The 7,775-nt window shown below is 37.4% G+C and overlaps 1 non-coding gene across 1 annotated transcript; it reads right to left on the bottom strand.

Moving 5' to 3' along the window:
• Window positions 1-3,816: 3,816 nt before the first annotated feature.
• On the bottom strand, window positions 3,817-3,888 carry trnaq-cug (transfer RNA glutamine (anticodon CUG)). Its single transcript has one exon. It is a non-coding gene; the product is annotated as a tRNA-Gln (tRNA).
• Window positions 3,889-7,775: the final 3,887 nt, after the last annotated feature.

The raw sequence follows: 7,775 nt of genomic DNA, 5'->3' as shown, positions 1-7,775 counted from the left end.
GCGCTGTTCACGTGACCGATTACAACCCTGACTGACGTCACTGATGACAGTGCTGTGACAGAAGAAAAACGTCTGTGGTTCTGAAGAAACATTTGGCGATACAGGTTTATACAGAACTGCACAACTTCCGAAAGCGCTACCACACCAAAAGAGTATTATTATTGTCATAAGCTGTACTAGTCGTATTTTGTCGCGAATGATTTTGTTATAATTATCTTGAAAGGAGTTATATAAATAAAAACGTACTTTACTTTCTTCGTATTATTTTTTTGTTATTGAGCTAACATAAAAAAAACGTCTCTGATAGAAATATTACAGTATAACTTTACTTTTACAACTTATTTATATCACCGCAATAAGCTTAAAACTGTTTTTCTTTTCATTTGATAGCTCTGTGAAACTTCTTGCATACAAACATGAATCATAAATTCTGATGAGCTACACCTAGTTTTTTTTTTTTAAATCTACTGAGAGACACAGTATTCCCGGATTTAATTGTATTCATCCACACCGCTCAGGCCCACAACCCCCCCCCCCCCCCCCCCCCCACCGCCAAAGACAGACAAGACTCTTTTGATTTAATAAGCAAAGTACATTATTTTATTCTTAAAGGGAAAAGGGGCATAGACACATTTATTAATTTTGGTAGTGCATTCAGTATAATCTGAGAATATTACATATATTAATTATATTAATATAATTTTTGCAATAAATATAGGAATCATGATGATTGTGGTGATGATGATACTTTATTGCCAGACAACTCTGAACTTCATCACATTATTATTATTATTATTATTATTATTATTATTATTATTATTATTATACAATTTTATATTCACATAAACTCATCTATGACGTGATAATCAAAAAGGTTGTTGTTCTCACTCAGCTGTTTAATGTTCAGTTATACCCAATGAAAGTGGGTTTATGTAGAGTAAAAAGTTACAGTACTTGACCATGAACCATAAGAACTATTGTCCTGCCCTCTGCTGCCCTTGTGTGGCGATTACTAAGACACACAGTTTGGTGGAAATTTACAAATGACCACATATTAATACTGGGAAACCCCATATAGTTCCAGTGATGAGCAATACATGCACCAGTAGTTTTAAAAAGTTGCAGCTTCTCATGGAGCCCCTTGGGAAATTAATAGTTAATTAATTAATTAATAGAACACATAGTTCTGATTTACTCCAGTTTCAGATATGGTATTGTCTCTTTAATGCTGTATTATATCTCCAAGATAAGGATGGCAACACTGCAGTTTTATTGTTAAAAAAAAACAGTTATGGGCTGAAGATAGCTACTAAATCAAAAATGTTCAACATGGTATTGCAGAGATGTGCAGACTAGATGAAAAACATGATATAAGATTTGTGGCGTGAATGTGTTTGACAAGCTGCATGCTCAAATTGGATAATGTATTCATTAGCAACAGACAGTAGGTGGCTTTTCATTTGTTTTTGTGAGACTGCAGGCACACACCCCGACTGCACCCGTGAATAAACATAAAAACAACAAGATATCTGATATATTCTTAGGCAGTTAGCAGATATGCTGTTGTTGGTATTTCAAAGGTACTGTACAGGTGTTAAAAGTGACCAGGTTTTCTATGTAAAGGCCTAGTTATTGATGTTAAGTCATTAAATTCAACAAATCAAAATGCTCTTCAGAGCTAAATGATCATCATCACACTACTGAAATGCCATTGCATTTGGTTTAGCATGAAAAAATATTTATATCAGAAAGGTCCAAACGGATATTTAAGTCGAACTGCCTGAGAATATTACATACCATTTTTCTGTCAGCTTGCACTAAATTCTCTGCTCTGTGCTCTTAACTTCATGGTTATGCTATAGTGTTAACTAAAAACTTACAAAAACAACTGTGGGCCTTGACTTGGCATTTATTTGTATTTTTAGCAGACGGTGCTTCCCACCCACAAACACCTGGAGCTGCCAAAGAGCTATGTAGTGATGCAGGTTCAGGTTTGACTAAACACAGTATTTATTACTGCACTGGTTACCAGCAACGCTGTCACTTTAGAGAAGACTAAATAATTATTTTGTGACTTCACATAAATTGCTTGCAATCAAAGATCAGATGTGTTGTTACAAACACAGTTAAGTTCAAGTAAGATGAAGTGAGGTTCTTCCTGTCAAAGCACAACACAGCTGTCATACTGGGCTTTTTGCAGAAGCGTGAATGTGGAGTACTGACATCACCTGACATTTCTTGATCTCAGAAAATAGCTCAGTATGAGTTGAAGGGCTATAGCAGAAAAACAGAACATTAAGTATCTGTATGTGTCACCCACAATGAAATAACAAGCAAGCTCCAAACAATCACTGAGATCGCTGCTGCTGTCAAACAAGAAAACATTGCATCCATGGCAACAGCTGATGAGTTATTACAAAAACCAAAACCCAAAACAACAACATCAAAAAAAAAAATGAGGGAAGAAATTAAAACAACTCTTTTAAAAAACGTGTCATTGCAATATCTACACATTGGAAGGAAGGAAGGAAGGGTGATTTATCCAACCTAATGTATGAGCCTACCTTACAAACGACTAACAGACTGAGCAACAAATACATTTTACAGGATTATCATTTTGTGATTTGATTCAGGATAATAGCTAGGCTAAAAAAAAAAAGGGGGGGGTTATTGTTGAGCTTTGAAATCAGCCATTAGTGTGAATTGGTCTGCCTTGTTAGCCTTGCATTAAATGGTAAATGGCCTGCATTTGTATAGCGCTTTTCTAGTCCTTAAGAACCCCAAAGCGCTTTACACTACATTCAGTCATTCACCCATTCACACACTGGTGATGGCAAGCTACATTGTAGCCACAGCTGCCCTGGGGCGCACTGACAGAGGCGAGGCTGCCGGACACAGGCGCCACCGGGCCCTCTGACCATCACCAGTAGGCAAGGATATTTGGCATGCAGCCAGTGGCTGACCTGCTCTGCCACCTGAGCTACAGCCACCCATTAAAGGCAATAGACTTTAATGGGCAATAGACTTTAATTTATTTAATATCAGATCAGAAAAATCCAGGTGAAATTACCATATAATGATGTCTGGTCTTTGATCGCACGAGACTATTGATGATGACATCCTCCAGAGGATTAAAAATTGTTTCGAAATTTAACATCATTACAAGGAGGAAATTAGACAAGAAAGTGTTGTTGAAAAATTCTACGTTACACCTCAAGCTTGGAAAGGGGTCATCATCAGCTGGTCATGCCAGCAGCACCTTGACTCACTGACACTTTTTCAGAAGTATACAGTTTTTTCAGACCATCAGGGAAAAAGTTTGTGTTCTTTAGTTGAAAAATCCCTTGACGAAATTGGGACGTGAGTCAGTGATTTGACTTGGTTTTTAAATTTTATTTTATTTTTTAATGATTTATGTTTTTCTACAAATATGTGCACGTCAGACTCTTAAGAAAACTTGCAACGTGTGAGTGCATGTAAATGGTGAACGAGTCAAAATATTGCATACCTTCTGCAACTGAAATAAAAACAGAGGAGAAATGATTTTTTTTCGTACTGTGGAGATTGTTTGTAATTTCCCATTAGTAAGCTGAAACGATAGATATTAGATATTTGAATTTATTTATCTAAAAGGGACAGTGCAGTTAAACATAGTTCAAGTGCAAGACATGAGACTGATGTACCGCACATAGGTTTATAGCTAATGCTATATATTATAATCTATTTTATAAGTATTGATAGACCTAAAAAGAATCCTGTGTGGTAAACTATAGACATTTTATAATAAAAACGAGAATTAAAGAAAAATAACTTTTCAGGTCCCACCGAGATTTGAACTCGGATCGCTGGATTCAGAGTCCAGAGTGCTAACCATTACACCATGGAACCACGTGTCAACGACCTACTAAAATCATAGAGTGAGTCGTGACTCGTCTTGTTTTTGTAAGCTGTATATTTATTGCGGATGTATTGTTTCCCTTGTAGACCGGAATAAAAAGACAAACTTGGGCACTTACTTGTGACTGGCAGAATTACTTCAATGCCGCTCTCACCAGCACTCGGCTGCCTCCTGGTGGTCAACATGTGTAATCGCAAGAACCGCAGGTATTGATTTTCATTCCGTTTTCTGCTCGTCTTTGAGGCACATATGAGTATGCAAACCTCAAGGCGATTCCAATGTCTCCAGTCCACACTAGTAATAATGACCTAACCATGACTAAATTAAGTCTACAGCCACAATTTAGTGATCTTTCATTCCAAATCCTTTCCAGGAGGTGCACTTATGCAATTGTAATACTATGTTAAACTGCTCGATGAAACATCTTGCATTAGATCTTTTTGAAATACAATTAATTTAGATCTGAATATACAAATTTAACGATGATCTTTCTGCAAAGAGTACCTGATAACACTTAAATTAAAAAGTGCAACTGCACATCTGTGATTTCACCACAGTTAGCAGGCCTACCACAAAATTAATTTATGACTGAGATTGTTCAACTCTAGGGTAAATCTCCTTAGTTCAACCAATACCTGTGAAAAAAAGCATTATAGACCGAGGTGCAACATTACATAGCAGGACTCACTAGCCTTGAGCACTCGCAGGGTTGTAGTAAGGTGGTTGCTCTGTCTCCATAAAAATAGTAATTTCTTTAAACCTTGAGCTTTGAACTCATATGGAAACATCTGTTCTCATAGAATTCTCCATTAACAGGTCTCACCAGTTGATTTAGACAAATGTTATGTCATTTCCTTTCCCACCTCTACTTTGTTAACAGGCTTATTTAGTTATTGAGCAGTGTTATAAGTGTCAAGGTTGGTTTTCATCTGAATTATATACAGACACAGAGGGAGTGAAAATGATCAACCTCACAGGGATGAATAGTGATTGTGCATTAAGTAAAGATCCAGCTCTGGTCTGATGGATAATCACAGTTTCTGTAGCAGGACGTGACCACAATAAAGATCGGCAGCTGAGCTCTGCTATGGATTTAGCCACAGCAGAGTGCAGTCAAATGGTGCATACTTAAATGAAAGCGCTATCACACCACAATTGATCCAGCTATCAGAAGTTCACCAGGAAAAATAGAAACTTTATCAGAAGTTGTTGTGTGTCGCTCTTTTCAAATGCTTCATGCAGACATAAATCTATTCCCTGGCTCTCAACAGCTGATGTCAGACTCAAGTGAAAGTGACAGGTTATTCTGCAGCAGCGTGGTCAGCATCCAGGTGCAGCTTTTCAGAACATGTAGATGTTTTCTTCCCTCCCCACTCTATGACAGCTTCTGTGAAAAACAGCTTTTGCGAGAGATAGAGCTGACAGGCAACTGCACCAGAAAGGTGTACGCCTTAGGACTGCATTAGAACGTGAAAAAAGCCCTGAAGTTCTTCTTCGGCTCAAGATTTATCAACGTTGTAAGATGCAGACCGAAGATATGCACACATATGAATCATACCAATGACACCGCTCACATTTAACCAGTTGCAATGAGTTTGTGTCGTGTGTAGTTTTTGGTAGCGTTTGCATGTCATCTTGCCTGTAAACACGATAGCTGGAAAAGCTTTGCATGAATTTTGATAAAACGTGGTAGGGTTGTAGAGTGGGGTCATGTTAACAATCCATTAAAATTTGGCTTACATCCAACAAGGTCTTCAAGGTCGAATGAATGATTTATCCGTCGGAAATTGATAAAAAAGCTTTAGAACGTAGAAAAAAAATGATCCTTATAAGTGTGATGTGTCAACATATAGAAACTACTGTAAAAATATTTTAATATGTCACATATGACCTCTGACCTGAAGGTCAAAGTGATAATAATCCTATACAGTGTTATTTAAACCCATGCTTCGTACTGCTTTTGCTTGCATTGACAACATGTAGGTATACAGGGAATTACATATGGGGAATAAAAATATCACGTTACTCTAGTCAAATAACCTCAAAGTTTCATCAAATATCTTATCATTAAATCTGTGCCACATTTGTCTGTACTGGTAACATTTAGGAAATGATTCTGGTATACGTGGATTTTAAATATCGCATTACAGTTTGCATCCAAATATCATGTCACATTTGACCTCTGACCTCACTTTCACATTTCACATCTGCCTTTCTTACATCTTTAAAGAAAGTATTGTCAAGAGAAGGAACGAGCTGGTGATTCATAAATCTATACCTTGTTTGATTTATTGATCATTACCTACGCCTACATTATCTGTCTAGCTGCCCTTCTCTGATTTTTACTGCACAACAAATTTCTTAAAGTATAGTTTGAAAAGAACAAAGAAAAGAAAAATGAATATATACAGAATACAATACTATTCCCCTAAAAGTAAATACTACCCAGAGAATGAGCTGCCATGCCAGAGGTTTGTGCTCTTGGAGTGCTTCTTGTTAACAAAGTGAAAATGTCTAAAAAGTTCTCTGCAAGTTTTAACTGCCCACTGAAAGACCAGCAGTAATAAAGGAGAAGAAATATGTTCAACCGTGAAGATTATTTCAATACTTTGTATAAAATGTAGTTTAAAGGGAAACAAATGACTTCCCGTGAGACAGCTGACACTGTTAAATTAGGATTAATGGAAAACAGATGCGAATGTGCCACTAATATAGTTGCATATTTGACGGCACGCTTTACACTGAGATGTAATATTCATATAGGTGGCAGAACAAGACTCTGGAAATTAGAAACATTTTCTTTTTGTCTGTCACAGTGACTCAGCTGAAAGAGAGCACACGCTCCCCAGCAGCAATAATGATACCTGCATCTGAACACACAGAACTTTTAAGCATTCAGTATCTGTCCAGCTTTTAGTCAAATGAAGGTTTGTTGCCGTCTGTAACTCTCTACATGGTCTGACCTCTGAGAAATCACAAAGTATTTCAGTTTGGAGAGGCTATTCAGCAAGCCAAAAAGAAGAAGAAAAAAAATCGACATCTCTCAAGTGCTTACCGTGCTACAGCGTGACCTCTTCCTTTTATGCTTCTTTTCTTCCACTCTAGCTCTCTTTAAAGTCCCCGGCTGTATTTGGTCCATTAGTTCCTTGACTTAGTGACTGCATTTCCTTTCCGTGGGGCATCACTCAGGACTTGTTGGCTGTCAATTGAGTGGAGCTCAAAAAACCCACTCCTTAATTCTTTGGTAATGGTGACCCGACACCCTGCAATTTCTCCCTGTTCCGGTAATTATGACAGTTATGACTCTTTTTTTTTTAGTAAAGCAAGCACTATGGCCTTTTACACTTGAGAGACACAGAGTTATTTCTATAACTTCATATAGACAGATACGGTAGTCATATTAAATGTATTTAGTGATCCAATAGCATAAATTATTTAAAAACCCCGTGCACTGAGACAAACTTAACAGCTCCAAAAATGTGTATCTTTACTTAACTCCAACAGGTCATCATCTCAGCCTATCGTGTTCATGAAGTAGACTTCTGAGCACCAATTACAACCATCAGCGATCCTGGGCGCAGTCAGAGATGAAAAACAGGCTCCACACTTTCACCCAGAGTAGCAGTAAAAAAACCTGCTTTTCTGTTTTTCACTCGTCTGCACAGTCGATCAGGAAATTACTCAAAAGAAAATGTTTAATTCCTGTGATTTCATTTATATAAGTGTCAAGTAAATCTAATGAAAGTACAATAAATGCGGCAGAATAAAGGATAAAACATTTTCCTCTGTGGTGTAGCGGATAAATTTACATGCTGTGCAGAGCTGAAGCGTACGTATGGTGTAAATCAGCTTGCTTTGCCTGGAGGTCGCTCCTTTA

This window comes from Neolamprologus multifasciatus, chromosome 7, assembly GCF_963576455.1.
Source record: "Neolamprologus multifasciatus chromosome 7, fNeoMul1.2, whole genome shotgun sequence".
Lineage (NCBI taxonomy): Eukaryota > Metazoa > Chordata > Actinopteri > Cichliformes > Cichlidae > Neolamprologus > Neolamprologus multifasciatus.
Note: the sequence above shows the minus strand (reverse complement) of the source record. Positions and strands in the feature narration are given on the sequence as shown.